Here is a 6,000-nt window from a genome sequence, read left to right as displayed (position 1 = left end):
TGTAAAAACAAAAAAAAGTATCCTGTAAAAGTTGCTAAATGGTCTATTGAACATACAAGCACTAAGGCAGCGTACTGGGTTTATTCGGATATTTCACACGTGAGCGAAAACAATTAAATAACAACTCAGTTTAAAGATAGATGTAATTTAAAGATGAAAAGAACATAATAGATAAACTATACAAAGGAAAGGAAAAATAGGGATAACATAAATAGCATTTAGACATATGAGAATAATAAATAGACTGATATAAATGAAAATAAAACATTTATGAATATTAAAATATACACAAAGAAATAATAACACACCTCGGTAATAATAAAAATTAAGGTTAGCATAATACATCTCTTCTGCACTCCTTTTATATCATTTTACTTTTGATTTCTGTTTCACTAAATTATTAAATCACCACACTACAACTAGTATGAAGTCCAGTGTAAAAAATGTGAATTAAATATGTTTGCATAAACATGTTGCTGAGAATTGTTAAACTTGTAATATATATTTGTAATAAGCATTTACTTTGTGGCTCGTCATAATTTACAATAATATTCTAATTCTATTTAATATTCTATTTAATATTCTCCTGACGAAGGAAGAGTGCTTCCGAAACCGGTAGAGTACAGTTAAAATTAAAGTGGTCTAAAACAAATTTATATATTTTATTGCTTGTAATAGATAGCTGAAAATAGAAGACACATATATACATACATACATACATACACACATATACCCGGTCAGCGGCTGAGTTGGCATCATGTTTGGGTCCCACCCAGGCTTTGTAGACAATATTTTCCGCTCAAGGTGAAGGCAGTAAGAGATTTTTAAATATTGTCAAGTTATTCGTAACACAGTAATGTTTGTCTCTCTTTAAAACAAATATAAAATATGTTTGTAGGGTAACTACAAATATATATGTATGTATTTATAATGAGTATTATATAAATTATTGATGTAAAATAAAAAATAGTCGCCAGTATTTTGACGACATTTTGCCTACGAAAATTTTCTTTTGTAAGGGACAACGGCCATATTGACATATTTGTATGTCAGTATTCCACATATTTCAGAATGTGTCTCGTCAATTGTCCCTTTTGAGATCATACATAGATACATTCGAATCATGAAAAGGGTTGTATCGCTGTGTCAGAATACGTCTTGTCAAATCTCTCTTCCAATATTATTAATAGTTACAGTTGGAAGAAGTAAAAGGTTTTTCTCCACCGTGAATCATCGTGTGTTTCGTCAATTTGCCCATTAAATAACATGGATAACTGCAGTTGGAATACAAAAAAGGTTTTTCTCGGCTCTGAGTCAGCAGGTGTTATATCAATTGTCCCCTTTGAGAACATGAATAGTTACAATCGGAACATTACGAAGGCTTGTTTCGACTGTGAGTCAGCATGTGTCTCTTTAAATCTGCCCTTCGAGAACATGAATAGTTACAATTGCAACATGGAAAAGGTTTTTCTCCACCGTGGGTCAGCATGTGTCTCGTCAATTGTCCCAATTGAGAACATGAATAGTTACAATCTGAACACGAAAAGGGCTTTTCTTGACTGTGAGTCAGCATGTGTCTCTTCAAATCTCCCTTTCGAGAACATAAATATTTACAATCGGAACATGAAAATGGTTTTTCTCCACTGTGAGTCAGCATGTGTCTCGTCAATTGTTCCTTTCGAGAACATGTGTAGTTACAACCGGAACACGAAAAAGGTTTTTCTCCCCTGAGAGTTACCATGTGTCTCTTCAAATCTCCCTTTTGAGAACAAGAATGGTTACATTCACCACATGAAAATGGCTTTTCTCCATTGTGCTCCAGGATGTGTTTCGACAAATCACCCTTTCGTGAACATGTAAAGTTACAATCGGAACATAGAAAAGCTTTTCCTCTACTGTGAGTTTTCATATGTGTCTTCAATTGTCCCTTTCGAGAACATGAATAGTTACAATCGGAACACGAAAAGGTTTATCTCTACTGTGAGTCAGCATGTGTGTGGACAAATAAACTTTTCGAGAACATGAATAGTTGCAATTAGAACACGAAAAAGGTTTTTCTCCAGTATGTGTGCGCAAGTGCTGTTCTTCTGTTCTCTGCTTTTAATTTGGGAGGTGGTCAATGGGTACCGCCGCCCCGGGAACCATACTCTGGGTTACCAACACCTCTGCCACAGGTCACCTGAAGTGGTTCGCTACGTTTGGTGACTTAGCAGGGGTGCCCGGGCTCATGGAGGGTTGTGCGTTCTGGATCACACTGATGAATGGGTCGGCCTACTCACTGCGGGGCGGGCCGGGCTGGGAGAGGCCGGTTGAGGGAGATCCAGTAAACCGGTTATCGCTGTCCGGGCCGCTGGATAGTACAGGGGCCCGACCCTTGGGCTCACGACCAAGGGTGGGCTGCTCCATCAGCCAGCGAAAAAACCCTGCCGCTGATGTTGTGCCGGTTCGTGACCGGTGAGGACCCAGCATCTAGCGTTTGGGGCGCACTGGGCGACCTCCACAGCCGGACTCTCCTGCCCATTGCCTAGAACCGCAGTCAGAAGAACATACCTTACATTTGGTGTATCCAGTTGCTCCACTCTCCAACTCCCCACCCAACCTTTTTAACCTAATCCTTCCCAACCCATCCTAAATCCCACAAACAAATAAAACAAACTTAAAACCTATGAACTCACAACAAATTAATATAAACTCAGCGACAGCGAACAGTAGGAGTCCTCAGTGTGGACCGAGGATGAAGGTGAATTTCGCTAACATTCGCGGTCTGCACACCAACCTAACTCCCATCCACCACCACCTTCTCTCACAAAATCCCCATCTCCTCTTCCTTACGGAAACACAGATTGCCGAGCCCCCAGATACCTCCTATCTGAACTGCCCAGGATATCATCTGGAAAGCCTTTTCAGGCCCAAAGGAGGTGTCTGCCTTTACAGCCGTGCTGACATCAGCTGCGCTCGTCTCGCAAATATCGAGAGCGCAAAACACGAAGTGTTATGGGTACGTGTGGATCTCACCGGTATAATGAGAATTTATGCGTGCCTATATCGCTCACCAAACCTTGCCGAATCAGACACTGTTGAGTTGTTTAAATACTTGAGTGACACTGTAGATATTCTCTTGCCCCGTTACCCATCGGCCGAGTTTGTAATCCGAGTTTGTAACTCCGGAAGATTAGCTCCATGAATAACCTTTCGGAATACCGAAAACGGGCAAGGGATTGTAAGAGAGTTCTAAATAGAGCTAAGAGCGATCACGACCAGAGAATTGCGAAAAAGCTGGCTGACTGCCCCACTGGTAGCCGTGCTTTCTGGTCACTCGCTAGCTCGATCGGAAGAAATTTCTGCAGAACCACTTTCCCACCTCTGACCAAGCCTGATGGTCGGCTGGCTAACTCGGCCCGCGAGAAAGCTGAATTATTAGGCAAAATTTTCGCGGAAAACTCAACTCTTCAAGATAACGGAGAGACTCCCCCTTCCATTCCGCACTGCGGTTTTCAAATGGAGGAACCGAAGATCCAGAACAGAGAGGTTCTCCGAGTCTTGAACGAGCTGAAAGTCGACAAAGCCAGTGGGCCGGACGGAATACCTGCCTTGGTCCTCAAGAGGTGTTCTGCAGAAATGACTCCAGTGCTCGCGAAATTATTTAGGCTCTCTCTCAAAGGTGGAAAGGTGCCAGATCTTTGGAAAAAGGCAATCGTTCACCCAATCCCAAAAAAGGGGGACCGTTCCGACCCTTCTAACTACCGCCCCATAGCCATCACTTCCATACTCTCGAAGGTATTAGAAAGGGTGGTTAACAACAAATTGCTCACATATCTCGAGAATAACAATATCCTAAGCGATCGGCAATATGGATTTCGTCGAAACCGATCGTGTGGCGATCTACTCGGATATGTAACGCATATTTGGGGGCGGTACATGGAACGTTTTGGTGAAACCCAAACCGTTGGGTTGGATATCTCCAAAGCCTTTGACAGAGTCTGGCACCGGGCGCTTATCGGGAAATTACCATCGTATGGGATCCACCCAACCCTGCATAGTTGGATTGCGGACTTTCTGAGGGGAAGAACAATTCAAACCGTGGTTGACGGCTCTTCTCCCTCACCGCACCAAATCAATGCGGGGGTGCCACAAGGATCTGTGCTGTCTCCGACGCTGTTTTTATTGCACATCAACGATCTCGTTGAATGTGCACCAATTCACTGCTACGCTGATGACAGCACCGTTCACGAGGGTTATCTTTTTGACAGGCCCCCTTCCACCTATGATGTCCGAACAGCTCGGGAAGTTTTGAAGCGAAAAATTGACCACCACCTAGAGATGGTTCGTGCCTGGGGTAAGGCCAACTTGGTCAGTTTCAACGTCTCAAAAACCCAAGCGTGTCTGATTTCGGCAAAGAAGGAGATCAATGACTGTCTGGTGCAATTTGATGGGAGCACTCTCCCCAATAAAGACTCCATTGAAATGCTTGGAGTTACTATATCAGACCAGCTCAAGTATCGGGGATCCATAGAAGCCCGAGTAAATCAGGCCTCCAAAAAGTTGGGCGTCTTGTACAGGGCTAGGAGATTCTTCAACAGTGACCAGCTGCTGACCCTGTACAAGTCTCAAGTCCGCCCAACTATTGAATTTGGGAGCCACCTTTGGGCTGGTGCCCCAAAATACTTGATAAACCTGCTTGAGACTGTGCAAAGGAGAGCGATCCGTCTGATTGACAATCCGTTGTTAACAGACCGATTGCCTTCTCTGATGCATAGACGCAATGTAGGCATGCTGTGTCTGTTCTACAGGTATTTCAATGGAGCCTGCTCCAAGGAGCTAGCAGCATTGATTCCTGATGCACCGGTGCACGTGCGCGAAACTCGACGGACCCGAACTGAACACCCGTTCACGGTTGACGTTGGCTTCATGAGAACGGGCCGTTTTTACGACTCGTTTTTGTGTAAGTCGGCTCGTATGTGGAACGAGCTACCGGCATCTGTTTTTCCTCCGTCCTATAATCCGAGCCTCTTCAAGGCCCGCATTAACAAATCCCTTCCTACAGCCCCTACCTTACTCCGCCTCACAATGCCGCCCAACCGGGTGGTGACATAGTTCCCCTGTCTGTGCACTGCACAGGCAGGGACACTCTTGTGAGGTGTCACATAAAAAAAATAAAAAAATAATAACTCTGACTTATAAGTGCACGAGTAGTTACAATGGGGACACGATAGTCGTTTTCCTGCAGTATGCTTCTTCAGATCTGTCAAAAAGTCAAAAAATGATTACGGATAAAATATAACAAGTGTAAAAAAAACAAACAAATACCAAGAATTGTTGAATAAAACAAAGCTAGTTGGTTTTACCTGCTGACTGTGTAATTTTTTTATAGCGTTTTAAGCATTTATAATTGAAACGCGGCAGGTCTATGTCAATTTCAACTTTATAAGGAACTCTCGCTTCATCTTCTTCTCGGGCTTCTGGTTCCGGCTTGATGGTTACAGACTCCATATTAAAGCTACCTGGAAAAACAAAACAACAATACCTACATTGATCAAATGATCATATTAATCATGCCAAGACGAACATCAATAACTACACATAATGCATTTAAGAATACGATCGCCCCTCTCCGAGAGATCTGAAATACCTATACATATTTTTTGTTATAATAATTACGCCTAAAGATACAACTGAATAACTACGTAGACGAGTAAAATTGGATAAGAGACTAAAATAAATAAAATGGGCCCAGATTTCCGCTTCAGGGACCAATTTTTCAAGAAGATTGTGCAAATAGTTGTTTTTTATAGTTATTAAGTTGAGTCAAAGGGTTTTTTACCAAAGAAAATATTTGCATTAACCCTTAACTATGGACGTGAAATGTAACTATTTGAAAAAAAAATCACACTCCCATGGACGTCGGGTCACACAGACCCCTTCATAAAATTCTTCTAATTTTCAAACCTGGACCAATCTGACTTTAGGAAGGAGTTTATATGTATAAAGTATTTATAAATA

This window comes from Hesperophylax consimilis, chromosome 17 (assembly GCF_061612785.1).
Source record: "Hesperophylax consimilis isolate HC1 chromosome 17, BYU_Hcon_1.0, whole genome shotgun sequence".
In the NCBI taxonomy this organism is placed as follows: domain Eukaryota; kingdom Metazoa; phylum Arthropoda; class Insecta; order Trichoptera; family Limnephilidae; genus Hesperophylax; species Hesperophylax consimilis.
This window is presented reverse-complemented; position numbering follows the sequence as displayed.